The sequence below is a fragment of the Podarcis raffonei genome, chromosome 16 (assembly GCF_027172205.1).
Source record: "Podarcis raffonei isolate rPodRaf1 chromosome 16, rPodRaf1.pri, whole genome shotgun sequence".
In the NCBI taxonomy this organism is placed as follows: domain Eukaryota; kingdom Metazoa; phylum Chordata; class Lepidosauria; order Squamata; family Lacertidae; genus Podarcis; species Podarcis raffonei.
Window position 1 is genome coordinate 17,591,111 of NC_070617.1, and position 19,558 is coordinate 17,610,668.

The window sequence follows — 19,558 nt, forward strand, 5'->3', positions numbered from 1 at the left end:
AAGAGCCACTTCATTACACTCTAAGACTTTCAATGAGGCAGAAGATATGACCACCAAGTAACTGAACAATGCAAGCAGAAAACTGTGTAAGGTGCATAAATCCTTCTCATTGCCCTTCATAAACTATTTTGCCCATTAGACCCAACAAGACCACCAAATTAATGCAAGAATCAGGGAATCCTCAGAATACAGGAACCTCAAAATTTACTGCAGTGTAGATGTGGCATAGTGGACAGAATGCTGTCGACTAGGACTGTGGAGACCCATGTTCAGCCATGACCTTAGGGTGAAGGGCGGGCAATAAGTAAATAATGAAGATCACTGGGTGTCTTTATGCCAGTCACTGCCTAACCTACCTCAAAGGGTTGTCATGAGGATTAAGGTGGTGGAGGGTAGAACCTGGTATGCCACCTTGAGATCACTGGCATGTGATTAATAAATACATCGCACAGAATGTAGCATCCCTCTGCAAAATTTTAAAGCACACAGCTATGTGTGTTAGCAACGAATGTTAGCAATGACCATATTGCTCTGTCATGAACAGATCAGTGAGTCTTCAGCACCTCAACTCATTCTTTGAAGGAACAGGAGCAAGCAGTCAAGCGCAAAACTGCAACCCTGTCTTTCAGGCTCAGATTCTTGAAGGACAGGAACTTGCTACTTTGATTTTGGGTTGGGAAAGAGACCAAAAAGAGGCCACTGGGGCAGCCAGTGTGGCGCAGGTTAAGGGTGTTAGACTAGGACCTGAAAGACAAGGGCTTAAATGCCCACTCAGCCGTAAAGCTCACTCAATCACTCGCTCTCAGCCTAACCTACCTCGCAGGGTTGTTGTGGGGATTAAATGGGGAGGGGAATACCATGTATACCACCTTGGAACTCCTTGGATGAAAGGGCCTTCTCGGCAGTGGCACCCACCTTATGGTACGCCCTCCCCTCAGATGTCAAGGAGATGTTTATATGACTTTTAGAAGACATCTGAAGATGAGCCCTGTAGAAGGAAGCTTTTAATGGTTGGTTGTGTTTTTATAGTTAGTTGAAAGCCATCCAGAGTGGCTGGGGCAACCCAGTCAGATGGGTGGAGTACAAATGTTGCTGTTGTTGGATATAAATTCAAGCAAGAAAGCAGGCAGGGACTTCAGACTGTAAGTTTACAGTGGTACCTCGGGTTAAGAACTTAATTCGTTCTGGAGGTCCGTTCTTAACCTGAAACTGTTCTTAACCTGAAGTACCACTTTAGCTAATGGGGCCTCCCACTGCCACCACCGAGCGATTTCTGTTCTCATCCTGAAGCAAAGTTCTTAACTCAAGGTACTGTTTCTGGGTTAGTGGAGTCTGTAACCTGAAGCATCTGTAACCCAAGGTACCACTGTATACATTTAGTGGAGAAAGTGGATAGAGAAAAGTTTTCCCCCCCTCTCTTATAACATTAGAATTCACAGATGTCCAATGAAGTTGAATGTTGGAAAATTCAAGACAAAAGCAGTCTTCATACAGCGTGTAAGTAATACTATGGAACTCACTTTCACAGGAGGTAGCATGGACGGCTTTGAAAGGAGATTAGACAAATTCAAGGAGGAGGAGGCTATCAAAGCTTATTACTCATCATGGCTGTGTACTTCCTCCAGTCTCAGCCTTCGCCTGCCTCTGAATGCCCAGTTGTTGAGAAGTACAAGTGGGGAGAGGGGCTGTTGCATTTGTATCCTACTTGTGAGCTTCCCAGAAGAGACACCTGGTTTGCCACTGTGAGAACAGGATGCTGGATTAGATGGGGCCCACTTTGGCCTGATCCACCTCTAAAGCTCCTCCTGGATTCTTGTGCTAATCTGATGAACCAGGGGGCAGAAGCTCTCATGGATCAAGAGCTGAACCCCAAATGGTGCTACCTGGGATGTTATGGGTCGAACCTGGAAGAATCTGGAGTTTGCCGAATCACTCAGTTTTGGGGTAGGGAGGGAGAGGAGTTGCAGTGCAAAACATCTAGCAGGCAACACATTTGCCAAGACTGGTGAAATGGTTGAGATGGGTGTGTGTGTGTTTTTTTTGCAGGCTTCGAAAATGGAAGAACTAGCCAGGTCTGTGCCGCCCCCCCCCCCGCTGCAACCCGCGCCTGAGCCAAGCAAGCTACCGCCTGGTGCATGGCACCACAAACCTTCTCTGTGAAAACCATTATGCACAAAGTATGATTATCCCAGCAATTAGCAGTCAAGTCAATTACATACAAGCAGGTGCTCGTTAGCACTGTGCCTTGTAATTCATACCCGACTCCCAATAAATTGCCTCAAATTGAAGAGGGGGAGAAGAGTTTGCTTTCTGCAGTAATGGGGGGGTGGCGGGGGGGGAGCGAGTGAGAATTAAATGAAGCCGTGTGTGTGTGTGTGTGTGTGTGTAAAAAAAAAAACCCACCCTCTTTTGGAATATACTTTTGCAAAAGCAAAAGGGTGGGAGCAGAAGTGCTTGCTGTGTGTGTGTGATTTTCTTTTTTAATTGCAGCATTAACCATGAGGAACCATGTGAATCCAACCCGGGAAATCTGAACTGCGAGTGGGGAGGAGGGAGGGAGGAGAGAAAATTCCTTCACCAGCTCCATTCCTGTCATCATCCAGACCTTGAGCCAGGAGCACAATCCAGACATGTCCCAAGGGGAACATCGACATGTTTCCACTGCCCTGTCCAGATCCTTTGTGACCAGCCCTTGCCCAGCTGATCCCGTTTCCCTTTCTGCTTAAGAAACAGGGACGCTCAAAAGAAACAAGGGGCAAGCTTTAGCCAGTTCCAAAGGACTGCTGGCCAGGCCCTTCCACCTGGGAAAAACAGCCAGAGTCCCCTCACTCAACACCAGCAGGTGAGTTCTACCTGCAGGAAGCTCAAATGATAGGACAAATTCCATCAGGTCCCCTGAGGAATTTTAGGGAGGGGAAAGAGAGAGAGAGGACGCACACACGTATATATGTTATATTCCTGACCCAGATTGAATCATTCCCTGGAGAATATCAGGTGCCAGCTGTGGCTTCACAGCCCCTGCCAAATTCTACACTATGCAGGTTGGGGTGAGCAGGAAGGGGAGAAGTGCAATCCTTAATATGTCTCTTTAAAGGGGGGGGCAAGAGGGAGGAAAATGGGCAGCTGGGGGGGGGGAGAAACCCTTTTGTTCCTGCCACTGCTCATTCTGCTCTGCCCTAAACACAATTGCTAGGGGTAGGTCCAGGAAGACTGCCCCCCCCCAATATTTTCCCCAAGTGTTTCCAGGTAGGTAATGCATTGAGGTGGGAGAAGACAACTGAATTGGGAGGTTGATCTGGGTTTAGGGGGTGGAGTATTAATTTGCGAGACTGCATTAATTTCAGATGACTTCATCTAGACATGATTTAGGGGAGATTAATGAATGGGAAGGTGGTCAAAAGGCAATTGATGCAGGCTTCAGAGGTTTTGGAGTTGGGAAATTTATTGGGGGTAAATGAATCAAAGCACAACTGGTTTGATGTGGGAGGGGATACAAATTAATTGCAGGATTTTTTCTGGTGTGAACTGGATGGGAAGATTAGTTGCCTTGCCTTCTTTGAGATTTAAATTCTAAATGCCCATGTGTGTGGGGGGGGAAGAGATAATTTGCACACTGAATTTTTTCTGCAGTGTGTGTTGCCCTCTTCTTTCCCCAGCATGTGTCCCCCCCCCGCTCATCTTTCTCACAAGAACTTCCTCACTTTGTAAAAATACTATCACTTTCTTTTATCTGTCTCACTCTGCAAAAAATCCAGGCACAATGAAAAAGAGATGCAACATCAACTCCTGCAATCAGCAGGCGGCACATGCTTCTGGACTGTCCAGGTCATATGTGGAATGTACATGCAGAAGGTTCTGTGCATGCCTCAACTCAGGATCAACTCAGTGATCATGCTCTGGAACTTTCCTGCTGCAAACCTGGCAGACTGAGCTCTAGATCTACAAGTGCACCACCTAGGCTGCAGTAACAGCCTTCTCAAGCACTTCTCAAGCACTTAGGCCCCATCCTCACTACACATTTAAAACAGTTTAATACCACAGTCATGGCAATTTGTGAGAGGCGCTGAGAGTTATGAGGCGACCCCCTATTCCCCTCACAGAACTACAATTCCCAGGATTCCCTGGGAAGAGGGAATGGCTGTTAATCCCCTCTGGAATTTACAGTGGTATCTCAGGTTACAGACTCCACTAAGAATGGACCTCTTAACCCGAGGTACCACTGTATAGCTCTATGAGGGGAGCAGGGGGTTTCCTAATAACTCTCAGGTTCTTCTTCTTCTCTGTTCAGAAATGACTCCAGGTTTCTCAAACTGCTAGCAGGGTTTACCTGTGCAATCTCAAGACACAGACCAGCAAGTCCCCTGATCTTTGCATCCCATTCTTTTCAAATGGAAGAAGGTGATCACTAATCATTTACTTATCCCTTATTGCGGGGAGGAAGGGGAGTTTAATCAGGGCACATTTTACTAAAGCATATTAGGGGGAAATCAGGTGCCATAGCAACAAGCTGAGAGCAGCCAAGCGCCTGTCTATGCATGGAACTTCGAAGTTTTTGCAGAACAGAGAACAGGCACCTGTTCCAACATACATTCTGGCAAACTAAATTAATAATACTAATAACATGAAAATAAAATAAAATAATCTTTCATCTTTGCTTCTACTGCCCAGGTAAAGGCATTCAAATCAGCAAGTGGAACCAAGACAATTTGGCCATGATGGTAACGCAGAGGAAGGCTTTTCCACTGCTGGCACCAGTCTTGGGCTGAGGTAATGTTTAGTGGGATTTTCTTTGGGGGGGGTGCTGCTGTTACTGATATTAATTCTTGTATCTTTAGATCGTCTTATGATTGATGTGAAAATTGTTCAGTTTGGTAGTGTACTTTTTAATGCGTTTTATTTATCGTTTATTACCATTTTTGAAATGTTTGTAATTATGTACATCTCATGTTGCAAGCCGCCTTGAACATGGTTTCAACTATGGAGAAAGGCGCCATACAAATACAGTGGTACCTCGGGTTAAGTACTTAATTCGTTCCGGAGGTCCCTTCTTAACCTGAAACTGTTCTTAACCTAAAGCACCACTTTAGCTAATGGGGCCTCCTGCTGCTGCCGCGCCACGGGAGCACGATTTCTGTTCTCATGCTGAAGCAAAGTTCTTAACCTGAAGCACTATTTCTGGGTTAGCGGAGTCTGTAACCTGAAGCGTATGTAACCTGAAGCGCATGTAACCCGAGGTACCACTATACAACGATAGTGGCAGTGGTGATGTTGCAGAATGCCCTCTCTGATGAAATACAAGAGGCCCTATCTCTGCCTCCTGTGGGAGTGAGTTCCACAGTTAACTATGCCGCTGAGTGAAGAGTGCTTTCTTTCGTTTATCTGCCCTGAATTCCATTCCAACAAGTTCTATTTGCTTTCTCCGTGCTATGCATCATTTTATAAACTCGCCTTTTCTCCAAACTAAGAAGTCCCAAATGCTGCAACCTTTCCTCCTGCATTCCTGCCCCTCCACTCCCCATGGAAGGGGGAACTGCCAGCTGGCAAGGAGGTTACTGACTGCTTGCCAGAGATGGTTTTCTCACCCTGCATTAGCCCAGGAAAATGTAGAGTAGGATAGAGAGAAGGTTAAGGGGGAAAAGAGGGGGTGGGGCTTTATAGTCTCAGGGCAAAGGAGGACCTGGAAGCAATTATGACAAGCAATTTCCCAAGGAAGCAGGGGCCATCTTCAAACGTCTTCAAAGTGATGGCCCAGCCCCAGGCAAGTAGAAAAAAAAGAGAGCAAGGAAACAGCTCAAGACGCATTATCACATGGCTGGCCCGTGCAATCCCTCTTTCCAGCTTCAACATAAAAAGGGACAAATCAACGCAACACCACTCAATATTGGGGGGGGGGGGACACGGTTAAGCCATAAAGGAGCTGAGCTGCTGCTGGATTAGACCAAAACCACACTGAGTCCAGCATTTTGCTTCAAACATTTTTGCTATCTCTGGAAACTCCCTAAAAGGCAATAGCACCCATTGTTGCTTGTCCCTGGCCCCCAGAAACTACTCTTCAGAGGCACCCAGCTGCTGAATATGGATATGGAAGTTCTCTTTAGCTATGAGAGCCAGTGTGGTATAGTGGTTAAGAGCGGTAGACTCGTAATCTGGTGAACCGGGTTCGTGTCTCCGCTCCTCCACATGCAGCTGCTGGGTGACCTTGGGCTAGTCACACTTCTTTGAAGTCTCTCAGCCCCACTCACCTCACAGAGTGTTTATTGTGGGGGAGGAAGGGAAAGGAGAATGTTAGCAGCTTTGATACTTCTTAGGGTAGTGATAAAGTGGGATATCAAATCCAAACTCTTCTTCTTCTTCTTATCCTGTCTACCAACCGTTAGTCCTCTCCTTTACCATGAACTTCTCGGCTCCAAAATAAGTTCATAACTCCAGACTGACCTGTACAGAGGGAGAGAAGGGGCCTGCATCAAGTCTGCTGAGAAGCCAGCTGCCCCAGGTCCCTCCTTCCCATCAAGTGGGAAAGGAATTAAAGAAGGGAAGCAGAGCCACACCATCAGCACAGCTGAGACTTTTAGGCCCTCTTCTCTTTGTGCGCCTTGTACAACAGAAAATCAAGATTTAAACAAGACTCCCTAATGTCCACAGGTTACTGAATCATATTCCTGCACTTTGGGGGCTCTCCCTCAGTAAAAGAAAAACCAGAAATTGGGGAGGTAACAGAGCAAGTCCTACTTAACAAAGGGAAGTTTCTATTGTCATCCACCAGTGGACTGAAGACCATACCACCCTCTCTGTGTCTGAACCTACAGCAAACCTCTTGAAACAACTGCCTACATCTGCCTTCTCCATGCTGGCGCTCTCCACATGTTTGGGGCTACAACTCCCACTGTGGCTGTGCTAGCTGGGGCTGATGGGAGCTGTAGTCCAAAATATATGGAGTTGAAGGAGCCTGGTCTGCATGGACACGTTTGTGCAACTCCGTTGGATAGGGGCCAATCCACTTCAAACCACATGGGTATTTTTGCTTCTTTTATCCTGTGAGCTGAAGCCTTTTCCTCCGCTCTCCATTTTCCCTTCCCTTCTTCTGATTTTGTTGCTCTCTTGATGAAAGAGGTATGAAAACTGAAAAGCTCAATAGAAGCTTACATTAAGGGATAGGGGGAAATATTTCATTTCTGCCTGAAGACAAACAAAAAAGGGTGGATAAGCAGCAGCTGACTCGAACAGAATCCAAAGTTTCCAGGGATTTCCTGTATGATATACCATAACCCTGTGGTCTTTCTACTGCCACTTTTGGTGTATCTGAAACATAGTCCAATACTTATTTATTTAATTTCATGCAATTTATATACCACTAGATTGTAAGAAAGAAAGAAAGAAATTCAGCTTCACTGGATGCCCCAACAGCCCCTGGCAGCACAGGCAATGGTCAGAGATGATGCAACTTGTAGTCCAACAATGTTTGGAGGGTGCCACATTGCCTACCCCAGTGTAAGGAAATAAGACTGGGCAACTGCCGGTGAATTTCTCTATTTCATCTCCAAGGAGCATTCCACCATCAGTCCAAAGGTACCAGCCGCAAGCCAGGTGATTTGCGTCCCTCAATCAGCCTGCACTAAATAGAACTTCCTCTCTAAATGGAGGGAAGTGAGGGGCCATTAAGCTTGCAGCCTCCACCCACACGCCTTTCAGCACCCTGCAGGGCATGAAATAACCAACTGCCATCTCTCTCTGCAAAAAGGTGGTGCTGGAAGATTTTCTCCCTGTCACTAGCCTCACAGTGGAAATTCAGATCCCTGATAATGAGGAGGTTCAGCATGGAGGATGAGAGGTGTCCTCATTAAAAGAATTACTAAAGAGAAAAATGAAAACCTCTGCTCCTCCAGGTTACCTTATCATCCTCAGCAGGATTTTGCTCTTAAACCGCCACCGGATTTTGCAAAAAAGCGGAAATAGTGCAAAAAGTTGCATTGGCAGGAGCAGGATTTTTACAGGTGTTCGGTTAGCATGAAAGCGAATTCTGTGAACCTGGCAGATGCAGAAATCAGATCTGGAAGGGGCTGGGGGAGAGGGGGAGCCCCCTCCCCAACCTGAACTGAAGCCAGTGAAGTACATGGAGAGGATAATGGACAATTTCCATCAGGATCAGGCCTAGGTTGATCCTGGAAGGCTGAGCCAGTGTGGGATAGGGGTTGAGTGTTGGGCTACGTACTCTGATATGCCAGTCACCACCCTTTTCCTCCAGCACTCCCCTGCTTCCCAGTCTTGGATCCATGGACCAGGCACCCCTAGCCGCAAGGGACGGTTAGAAGGAGCCAGACAAGCAAGACCAGGCTGGCTTGTGTCCAGGAAATGACCTGGTCAAGGCCTGGAAGTATTTTCAGCCAGGGTGTTTGGGTGCGCAGGGTCAGATTGCTCTAAAAACACAATATGATGTTTCAAGCAGCTGCGTGGTGTTTCCCCCCTTTTGGATCAGGTCTCCTCAGGGCCAAAGAGGCAAGGTCTTAGCCGACTGCTTCTTCTTCTGGGTCTCCATGGAAACGCTGTAATGCCTGGTAGCAAGGACAGGGCACCTCCCGCATGAGGAAAGGTTGCAGCGCTTGGGACCTTTTAGTTTAGAGAAAAGTTGAGTAAGAAGTGGCAGGATAGAAATAAATAAAATTATGCCTGGCACGGAGAAAGTGGATACAGAAAAGGTTTTCTCCCTCTTTTCTAACACTAGAACTCAGTGACGTGCGGTGAAGTTGAATGATGGAATATTCAGGACAGGAACAAGAAAGTCCTTCTGCATGCAGCACGTAGTTAGACTGTCAACCTCACTCTAATGGGAGGCACAGATGGCCACACTTGCATGGCTTTAAAAGAGGATTAGAAAAATTCATGGAGGACAAGACTATGAGCCATGGAGGCTATGCTCTGCGTCCAAAGTCAGAGGCAGCAATGCTTCAGAATACCAGTTGCTGAAAACTACAAGGGGGTGAGATGCTCTTGTCAGGGGTGTTTTACCCATAGAGGCTAGTGGCACGGGGCGCCAAGTTCTGGAGGGTGCCAGGGAAGAGGCGGAGACTGGACGCGGCGCCTCCCGGCATCAGCTCGCCACCCTTGCGCCATGCCGCGCCGCACCCGGAGCCTCCGTCTGCTGTGGCCACCGCGGCATGAAGCGTCCAGCTGAGCCGGGAGGCACCGCGTCCAGCCTCAGCCTCTTCCCCACCAGAGGAGTCGCCATCTAGCCGCTGCCTGCCTCCTCCAGCCCCGCCGGCAACGCCACCCTCCTAAAAAAAAGGTTGACAACTCTGGGAAACAGGGGGGCGGGCGCCGGAGGGAGCTTTGCACCACGACGCCGGATATGCTTAAAACGGCCCTGGCCGGGGCCGTTTTCCTCCCAGACCCAGACCCAGTCTTCCCTCACCATACTTTAGTCAAAGCTGTATTCACTTCCAGGCAAACCTCCAGCACTCACTTGCCAGGGGTCTGCAGGGTCAGAAGGAAGTAGGCGGAGCAACCCATGTTAATTTTATCTTCATACAAAAACAGCCCGTCTCTATACATACAAACGTCTCTCTCCCAGGCAAGCAAGACAAATTACCAGACTTCGAGTACGCATTCTAACCCAGCCAAAAACACTCAAGCAGGATGCAGAGCTGAAATGGTATGGGGGAGCGGCTTGGGGAGTCCAAAGGGCCAGGCAGAGGGTCTTGGAGGGCATTCAGCCCCTGGGAGTGACGTTCCCCATCCCTGTCTGTGCTGCTCTCCACACACACCCTTTCACTTGTCATCAGGATTGGCCCAGCAAACATGTTTTGAGGAAACACTGTAATAATTATGCACTGCAGATCAGAGAGATAAGCCGAGGAGGAGAGGCTTAAGGCTTCTTTACAAAAGAAGAAACATCACCAAGGGCAACTAGGTTATGCATCTTTCCCCTAGAGGTGTCGCCCCGACATAGGCGCCGACTCCATGGGGCTTGAGGGGGCCCGAGCCCCCTCAAAAATTCGTTTGGGGGGGCTCCGCCCCCCCAATAATCTCCGGCGCCCCTCCAGCAGAGCGCCATCGCCGCCCCTCCCCCAGCCCAAAATGCACAGGGGGGGCGGGCTGCATGCCTCCTGCCCTCCCTCCCGAGCAAAAGCTCCACCCAATTTCCTTTGGAGCTGATTAATAGGCGCAGCACGCTCTCCCCTATTCGCTCACGAGGAGGCGGCGCCACTTTATTTGCATATTCATGAGCTTATTTATTATTCATGAGCTTTCCCGGGCCCCCCCCAATATTTTTTATAAGTCCGCGTCGCTGCGCCCCGAGGTCAGTCCCCAAGACTTAGACCCTCCAAGGGCCAGTTAATACATTCTGCCTGATCTAGTGGCAAACCTTTTCCTGAGCTGTGCCACTTCACACTGTGTTGAGATGGTGGGCAGCATGAGGGGAAGAAAACACATGATTGTGCACGTCATGAAAAAGTAATCTTCTAGCAGATAGAAAACTAGCAATTCAGGAAGGGGGCAAGATGGAACCCCTTCTCTCCCACATGCAGGGAGTTTTAAATAAGGGTGAGCGGTCAGAGATGTACCTGCAAACGGATAGCATTATATTTTAGACTTGACACTTAAAGGGGAGGTCCACAGTGTATATTTAAAGGACACCCAATGCTCATTTACAGCACATGACTTCCCCTATAAGAATCCTGGGAATTGTAGTTTGTTAAGGCTACTGGCAATTATAGGTGGAATGAGAGTTCCCAGGATTTGGGGGGGGGGGGGAGTTGGATGCTCTAAATGGATGGTGTGGATCTGCCTATGATTCTGCTGAATGTGTCGTTAGAGCAACAAACCAATAAGTGAATTCTACAGCAATTCATAACTGCAAAAATACATACATATCAATGCACACCATAAGGACATGTCTATTCTCAAATTCATTTCACAACATTACAATCACAAACACCATTACTATTCGCTCTATTATACTGACATTCAAGTTCATTGTAAAAGAGCCAGTATATAAAACCAATGGATTTCAAGGTCAATCTTTAGAAATAGCAAAAACCACATCATTTTAAAATTGCTACATATTTACCACCAGAAACACAGCCTTCCCCAGCTTAGTGCCCTCCAGATGTTTTGGACTACAACTCCCATCAGCCCCAACAAGCAGCTAAGGATCATCCTGGCTAAAGATGATGGGAGCTGACATTCAAAACAGCCAAGATGACGTGAGTTTGTGGTCCAAAATGGCAGTGCTGCTTGAAGTCGATGGGAGTTGAGAGTTGGAAATAGCTACTGTACGTTGGTTGGGCTGAAGGAAGTGTGTCATCCAAAACATTTGTAAGGCGACCAGGCTTGGGTAATCAGGGAACATCATTCATCAATATCCAAAACTCTTCCCATCTGTTACCATTCTCTCACTCCACCCCAGCTGGATCCCACCAAAACGTGGCAGAAAGGCAGAGTGTGACCCCTCAGCATCACGCTCCAAAGAGCAACCCCCTTCCAATCATCTCAGAGGTCCCAAACATAGACTGGTGTCTTCTCGCTCATGGAAGCCCCAGGTTTTTCATCAGCAAACCAATAAACAAAAAACTAGAAGCACATAAGAACACAAGAAGAGCCTGCTGGGTCAGATCAATGGCCCATCCAGTCCATCATCCTATTCTCACGATGGCCAACAAGATGCCTGTGGAAAACAGGTAAGCAGGAAGCAAACAGGATTCAAGTATATTATTCCCCCACCAACCAGGCTACCTCCCGCATTACGCTTGGGGCCTCTGTGATGTCTCCCCAACAGAAGGGGTTGAAAAAGCAAGCCCTTTGTAAATACCCTGGAATCTGTCACTCACTGGAAACAAAACACACACACATGCACATAATCTAGGACAGCTGCTGATCAGCTGTGGCAGCACTTGTAAGGAACAGATTTTGCACATTTTTTAAAAAAGGGAAAGCTGTGTGCATAAAGCAAGCCTGCCTCAGTCATTCTCTCATATTAGAACACAAGGATCTACAGCAAAGCTAAAAAATAAAAATGAAGCTGCCTCAGATTCTGTCCCTCTAGGCCAGTGTCGTCTGTTCTGACTGGCAGTAGCTCGGAGGGCCTCGGGTAGAGGCCTTTCCTAGCCCTCTTTCCTCTGCCACTAAGCTATGGGCCTTCAAATCCATCTCACCAGCCTGTAATTCGTTCATAATCCATAAAGATAATCAGATGGGGAGTAAGTGCACACACACATACTTTGCTTTTCCAAGGGGTCTGGGCAAAAGTCAGATCCAGTGCAATTAACCTGAACCTTGAAAAGCAATAGAGCTGAAAGAGGAAGTGGGAGAGAGTGCCACTCCTCCAACTTCCTCCTTCGGAAGACCTGAAGGGCACCATGCTGATGTATACTGTAGGCACAGCCAATCACCTCTGGCATTTCTGTCCAAGCAGGGCTGACCCCAGAGGGCAAAAAGACCCAGAGTCCCATCACTCTCACCTTGCACAGAGTATCAGAAGCAGCAGGAATGGAAGGAATTCCATTTTGTGGAGTGAGCTCCCTGACAAGATTAGGCTCTCACTAACGATAGAGAAGACTTTCGCAAAGGTTAAAGACCCTTCTATCTTCCTGGTGTTTCCTGGTTATCGCTAATGACTTCTTTTATAGTTCTGGCTGCCGTAGCTGCTAGAATTGTGTGTTGTGGCTATCTGGATGTTTTCGTTTTAACGGTTTTCTTTCTTATTTATTTAATTAATTAATTAATGTCCAACCTTTTTCTCCTAGGAGCTCAAGGTGCTGCATCTTCGCCTCCTCATTTAACCCCCACAACAATGAAGGGTAAGTTAAGCAGAGAGGCAGGGGCTGGCCCTTGGTCAACCAGCAAGCTTCGGGGCCAAGTAGGGGATTTGAACCCTGGTCTCCCAGGTCCTAGCCTGATGCTCTAACCACTACACCACACTGGCTCTTGTTAACTTCCTTGAGATTTATAAATGAAAAGTGGCATATAATAATAAAGCAGGAGGAGATTCGTGAGTTGCAGCATATTTCCCTGCCCACTCCCCTTGCAGGGTAAGATGGGTTTCACTGTGGGCATCTTGCTCAAAGTTCTGGGGTTGTCACCAAGCACATGGTGGGGAAATGACGAATACAATCCTGGATGCTTGAAAGTCCCTGCCCTGCATCCACTCTCCTACAGCATATGTTCCAAACAGCCTGTTGTTTCACACCCTGCAACTGGTGGGAGAATATTTTGAACTGTTGATAACATATCTCAAGAGCACTGTGTTTCTTCTTACACAGCTTTAACCCAGAAAACTGTTTCCTATTTGCAGAGTCTGGGCTGTTGCTAATTCAATGAAGGCAACAGACAAAGATAGAGAGGAGCCTCCAACATTGCTTCAGATCCCACTTGACTGATCAGTTTGTCGAAGCTTTGGAGGTCCGCATGTCAGTGGTGGGTGGGGCCAAAGGCAAAAGTAGGTGTGGCAACAGATGTGACAGACGTCTGCCATGCAAGAGTCAGCTCCCTACGCTTCCCCGTCTTCAATTCAGGAAAACAAAAGGCATGGAGGGATATGGTCTGAGGAGAATCCAAAGAGCCCAATAGAGAGGCCTGAAGGGCAACATTTGGGGGACACTTAGGTTCCTCACCCTTAAATTACTGTAAGCTGCTTGTTACTGTAAGGATTGATGGAGCAGACCATTTTCTATCAGTTTTTGCAGGTCTTTATTTTATAAGTCCATTCTGTTCCGTGGCAGCATGAATCTGAAAGCTTTTTATTTATTTATTTTTTAACAACTCCCCACAAGGCTTCAAATGCATACTTAAATGTGTTTCATCACAAAATGCACATCTAAGCATGCTTTTTACCTCAATACATGCATTTCTAAAGATATTTAATATAAAATGCAGACTTTATGACTTTTGCTACAAGAACTGCAATACAAAATGCATAAAATTGAATAGTGGATCACATTACGGTCCTTTTTCTCAGTCCAGGAAGTACAAATTAGGTCGGCTGGCTTAAAAATGTGGGCCATACAAACTTCTCTGCCCCCGCTGGTTTGGACACTTTAAAGGGGTGCCTCTATAGCGTAATAAAAGACATAAATAAATGCCGCTCAGGCAGTGATCCACTGTACAAGAACCGGGGGTGTTACAAGCATGGCTCTCTTTTCCTTTATGAAATCATGAAGGGTACAGTATTTAACCCGACCCTTCTGGGACCTGACACAGCCTCAGAACATCATGATCTGCCTTATACAGTATCAAGTCATCTACTTATTCACGCAGCACATAGGTAGACTGTGGAATTCTCTCCCATAGGAGGCAGTGATGGTCATCAACTTGCCTGGATTTGAAAGAGGATTGGAGAAACTCATGAAAGCTAAAGGCTATCAATGGCTACTGGCCCCAATAGCTATGCTCTGTCTCCGCGGTCAGAGGCCCTAATGCTTGTGAATAACAGTTGCTGTAAACCACAGGAAGGAAGAGGGCTCTTGTGCTCGAGTCCTGCTTGCGGGTTTCCTACAGGCATCTGGTTGGCCACTTTGAGAACAGGATGCCGGACTAGATGGGCCATGGGCCTGATACAACAGGACTCTTACTATGTTCTTATATTTGTTCTCTGTCCTCCGCCCTCCCTCTACATCTGTTTCCCCTCTCCAAACCCACCCCATCCCACCCACACAAATGAAACACAGGCCAATGTTTTTTTGGGGGGGCGACGACAAGGAGAGAACCACAAAGGAACCCTTGCTAAAATACTTACAACATGCAAGGCTTGTGAAACTTCACATCAAGCAAAGAAGAGGCACTGGCAGGTGTCACACTGCAATGTGTGTGTGGGGGGGTCATCACCCAATTTACACACATCACCCATATTATCTCAGGCCTGTGGCCACAAATGTTGCAATGAAGGAGAGGGTGTGTGTCTAAGGGTGTATGTGAGGTGTGGGGCCGGAGAAATCCATACAGAAATTATCAACAACCTAAATCTGGCTTCACCCACCTGACACCAGATGTTTGGGACTCCTATTCCCACCAGCTGAAGACTGGCGGATTAGACAACAGTATTTATTGGTACATGAGGAAATGGGGAAAAGTCTTAGCTGGGCCACTAATCCATTTGGCTCAATGTTGCTTGTGCTGATTGACAGCAACTGTCCAGTGTTTCCAGGCAGGGGACATTTCCAGGGTTATCTGGAGATGTCAGGGATTGAACCCGCAACCTTCTTCGTGCAAAGCAGATGCTCTACCATGGGCTTTCAGATTGTTACTTCCTTACATGCCCATCAACAGGGACATGAAGAGCCCAGGTTATGGTCTGAAGGCGCATGAGGCTCCCACTTTGCTAAAGTTAAGCAGGCCCCAGTCTGATCAGAGCCTAGATGGGAGACAGTCTGGGAACCATGTATGAAATAAATCAATTAATTAACATGCACTGTTTTGGGTGGAAGAAAGGCTGCATGCAAAACCAACAAATAACTTCCAACGTTTCACAGACAAAAATTGGGCATCCTTATTTTCACCCCAAGGAATTTTCCCATCCTCTCATATTCCTGAAGGCTCCGACTGCTATATGATTTTTTATCCATTTACTTTGCAGTAGCACCGTTTCCAAAAGCAACAACAAGAAGAGGAGGAAGACTTTTGGCTAAAGATACGTTTGGAAAACAGACTCTCGTCCTACAATCTGTTATCAACAGTTACTTCTAACAGTTACACAGGTGAACTTTGCCAGTGTGTGAAAAATGACAGGCTGTGTGAGATATGCAGGTGCTATATGCACTCGAGACAAGCTGCCTCCGCCCTCCACAGTTCATATATTGAACTTATACAGGTATAACACATGGGTAGGCAAACTAAGGCCTGGAGGCCGGATCTGGCCCAATCACCTTCTAAATCCGGCTAGTGGACGTTCCGGGAATCAGCGTGTTTTTACATGAGTAGAATGTGTCCTTTTATTTAAAATGCATCTCTGGGTTATTTGCGGGGCATAGGAATTCATTCATTTTCTTTTTTCAAAGAAAGTCCGCCCCCTCACAAGGTCTGAGGGACAGCGGACTGCTGAAAAAGTTTGCTGACCCCTGGCATAACACCAGGGACCAGAAAACGGAGCCTGTTTCTTGTAAGAAGGTGTATAGTAGACCCTGTCCACACACTACAAACTGAATTAGTTTGATGCCACTTTGGTCATGCAGGCATAGTGTCCCCCTCCCTTGCCCAAAGAATCCTGGGAATTCTAGTCTTGCAAAGGTGCTGTAGTTCTCTATTCACAGATATCTGGCAACTTCACAAGCTACTGCTCTCCAGTTTGGGGGGGGGGGACTGCCAGGCATCTGGTGGCACCTTTAAACCAACCAAAGATATTATTTCCAGGGGAGTAGCTGCACTCATCTTTTGTGCAACAAAAACAACAGGGTGTCTTGTGGCACCTTAAAGACTAACAAATAAATTTGTTAAAGGCTAACTAACAAATTTGTTAATGGTTCCCCAAGGTACTATTTGCTGTAAAAAAAAGTTATCATAGAACTCATCTGACAAAACAGGCTCTAGCCTCATCACAGCTTACACCCCAATAAATCTGTTCATCTTTCAAATGCCACAGGGCAGTTGGTTGCCTCTGCTTCAGCAAATGAGTGATTAAACAGGGTGAGACACGGGAGATCCAGGACCAATTCTCCAGATCCCTCCTTTAAAAAGATACAAAATGCAGGTGGGAAGGAATTGGATCAGGGACACAGCACTGTGCGGGGGAGGTATGACAGCAGTAGGTAATAACCCTTTCTTCCTGCACAGTTCTCCCTGTCAATCATCTAAAATACACACACATTGTTGGTCAGTATTTGTCCCATCAGGAGAGAGTTATAGTTATACCTGTAAGCTGTCCCATGAAGGGCAGAATAGGAGACTGTAAACTAGAAATACAAGGAACTAAGAACTCCCAACTAACTTTTCTTCTTCTTCCAAAATTGTCTAGTTTGGCCCTTATAATGAATCAGCCTTTTGACCCACCTAACCTAATATTTTCAGTTCCAGCTCCTCCAATCCAGATGTTTGGGACTACAAATGCCATCAGCCCCACCCAGTGAGGACTGGACCCAATGGGATGGGAGCTGAAGTTCCAAACATCTGGAAGGCCCCAGGGTTGGGGAAGGCTGCTCTCCTCTGACTGGCAGCATGTCTCCAAGGTGAGAAAGCTGAGAAAGGGTCTTTCTGATGCATCAACAGCTATTCCATCCCTTCAGATGCTGCCAGCAACTTAATCTGGGACCTTTGCAGGTGCTCTTCTACTGAGCAACGGTTTAAGTCTATTAGTTAGAATATGCTCACATCAGTCACTCTACGCTGCTGATTTTTTCTTCAATTCAATTCCATTGCAAAGCATCAGGCATAACCGAAAAATACACTCTCTTTTCCATTTAGCGTTCCTTGTTCAGCTCCAGGCATCTTAGTTAAATAAAAGGGCATGGACAAATCTGGAAGGATTCAGTGGAGAAGCTACAGAAGGTTTTGAGAAGAAAAGGATGACCAATGAAGAAAAGTCAGGACTGCCCAGTGAACTAGACACCAGCCTCCCAGTTCTGGGCTCTGCCTTAGTCACTGCTTCTCTGCTTCCAACCTGAAAAACTTCAAGCAGAGCAGGTCCAACTGGCAAGAAACATACGTACATGTGTTGAAGGGTGCTGGAGTCCCACTGGGGTTGCCATTACCCAGCATGGCTCTAATCTCAGTGTTCGGTTCTTTGTTGAAAACAATAACATAAAAGTTCTGATTAAAGTATTTTAGAGCTCTACATGAGGATAGGCAAACTTCAGTTTTGGGGGGATATATTATAAATGTGAGATCCACCACCCTGGTCCACAAACCCAACAATACAACATACACTTAAGATTTCCTCTTCCCTCCGCATTCCTTTTTCCTTTTGTATCATCTCCATTGGATTGTGAGCCTGAGGACAGGGGCTGTCTCACGTTTTTAAAGGATGTACAGTGCTTTAGGAAATTTGATGTGCTCTTACAAATATAATAATGGTAATGGTAATAGAACACTGAGCCCTGCGATTTGTTTTGTGTACAAGAAGTGAGATGAGCTTACAGTCCTTCTATATCAAAACCCACTCCTGGTTACCCCAATGTCTTCATTTCAGCAGTACAATTTAGGATGGGTTCTCAACAACTGGAGGCAATTTCATACCACTGCTGCATTGCCAGTAGGATTCAATTGCATACCTGCAAAATGCACTGGAAAGTGTTGGGTTGAAGTTTGCTTGACACTGTATAACCTCCCCACAAACAAACCAGAATAAATATGCAATATGCAGCCTGTAAACTCTGAGCAAACAAATAAGGGGAAACGCTGAACAAACAGGTGGTTTGGAAGTGAGCAGCCTGCGAGTCAGAAACCCGGCAGTCACACAGAGCCCCTCCAGCAAAACCCAGATCAACCTTCGCCCTGAAAAACCCACGATGGGTTCGCGACCCCCCACCAGCTCGGCCTAGAAGCAACAGAAAAACCTCCCCAGGCAGAAACAAAACAAAAAAGTTGCGGAAAGAAACTCGGCCTCGAGTTCTCTCCGGCCCCGCACCACCTTCAAGAGCCGTCTCCAAACCGCCACGCAGCCAGCAGGAAAACGCGCCCTCCCCCACAAGCAGCACACGCCTCGGCAGGCTCTATTTTGGGAATTGCCAAAAATAAAAAAGATCCAAAAATAAAGAAAGAAATCCGTCGGAAAGAGGGGATCTGAAGCCCCCGGACAGGAAAAAGCGCACAATGGTTTGGGTGCGCGCCCAAGAGCCGGGCCAAGAGGGGAGCTTGGGGGTCCCGGCTGAACTCCCCCCCCCCAACGCTACCCCTCGCCTGGAAAGGGGGGCGGGCGGGAGGCTACCTCTGCGGTTCGCGCTTCCAGCCAAGCCCGCCGGGTCCCTCCCTCCCTCCCGGCCCTGCGGAGGAGCGGCTAATTTTAGCTCTCCAGTGGAAAGACTGAAGCGCAGCGGGACTCACGGCGCGGGGCGGAGACGCGCGGGCGGCGGCGGCGGCCTTTCTTTCCACGTCTGCGCCTCGACGGCCCTGGATCGGGTCCGAGAGGCTATTGCGGGAGCAGCTCGGGCAAGGCTCAGGCGCGCTCGGCTCTCGCCCTCCCTCCAAAGGCCAGCCTCGCCTCTCTCTCCTTCCTTGGCCCAGACCCTGCCCCGGGATGATGGCCCGGCCCGGGCTGGCTAAAGGGCAGCGACAGCTGCAGCGCCGCAGAGCGAGAGGCGAGGAGCGCACGCGGGCAGGACGTGGGGGGGGGGGCTGCAGCAGCTGCCCGAAGCCAGCCGGGGCTCTCTCGCTTCCTTTGTGGCCGAGAGGAGGAGGAGGAGGAGGGAGGGAAGGCGCGCGCGTGTGCATGAGCCGGGTGGAAATTTGGCCGCCCTCTGGCTTTGGCAGGACGGGCTCCCCGAAAGGGATCTTGACATTTTGGTGGGAGAGGCGGACTCGTGGGCCCCCTCAGGAGAGACGGATCCTGGCCGGAAGGTTGGGATTCCAGCGCACAGAAAAACCCGTCGCAACATCAGGAGTGCCCTGCTGGATCAGGCCAAGGGCCCATCTAGCATCC

General features: G+C 47.8%; 1 protein-coding gene across 7 annotated transcripts in view; it reads right to left on the minus strand.

Moving 5' to 3' along the window:
• Positions 1-19,558, minus strand: part of MEF2D (myocyte enhancer factor 2D) — a 141,651-nt gene that overhangs the window by 71,660 nt on the left and 50,433 nt on the right. The window contains exon 1 of one of the 7 annotated variants that reach the window (XM_053370093.1): positions 18,964-19,218. The exons of the other annotated variants lie outside the window; for them this stretch is intronic. The gene's annotated coding sequence lies outside the window, so the exon portion shown is untranslated. Of the gene's footprint in view, positions 1-18,963; positions 19,219-19,558 lie in introns of those variants that run through there. 7 annotated transcript variants of the gene reach the window in all.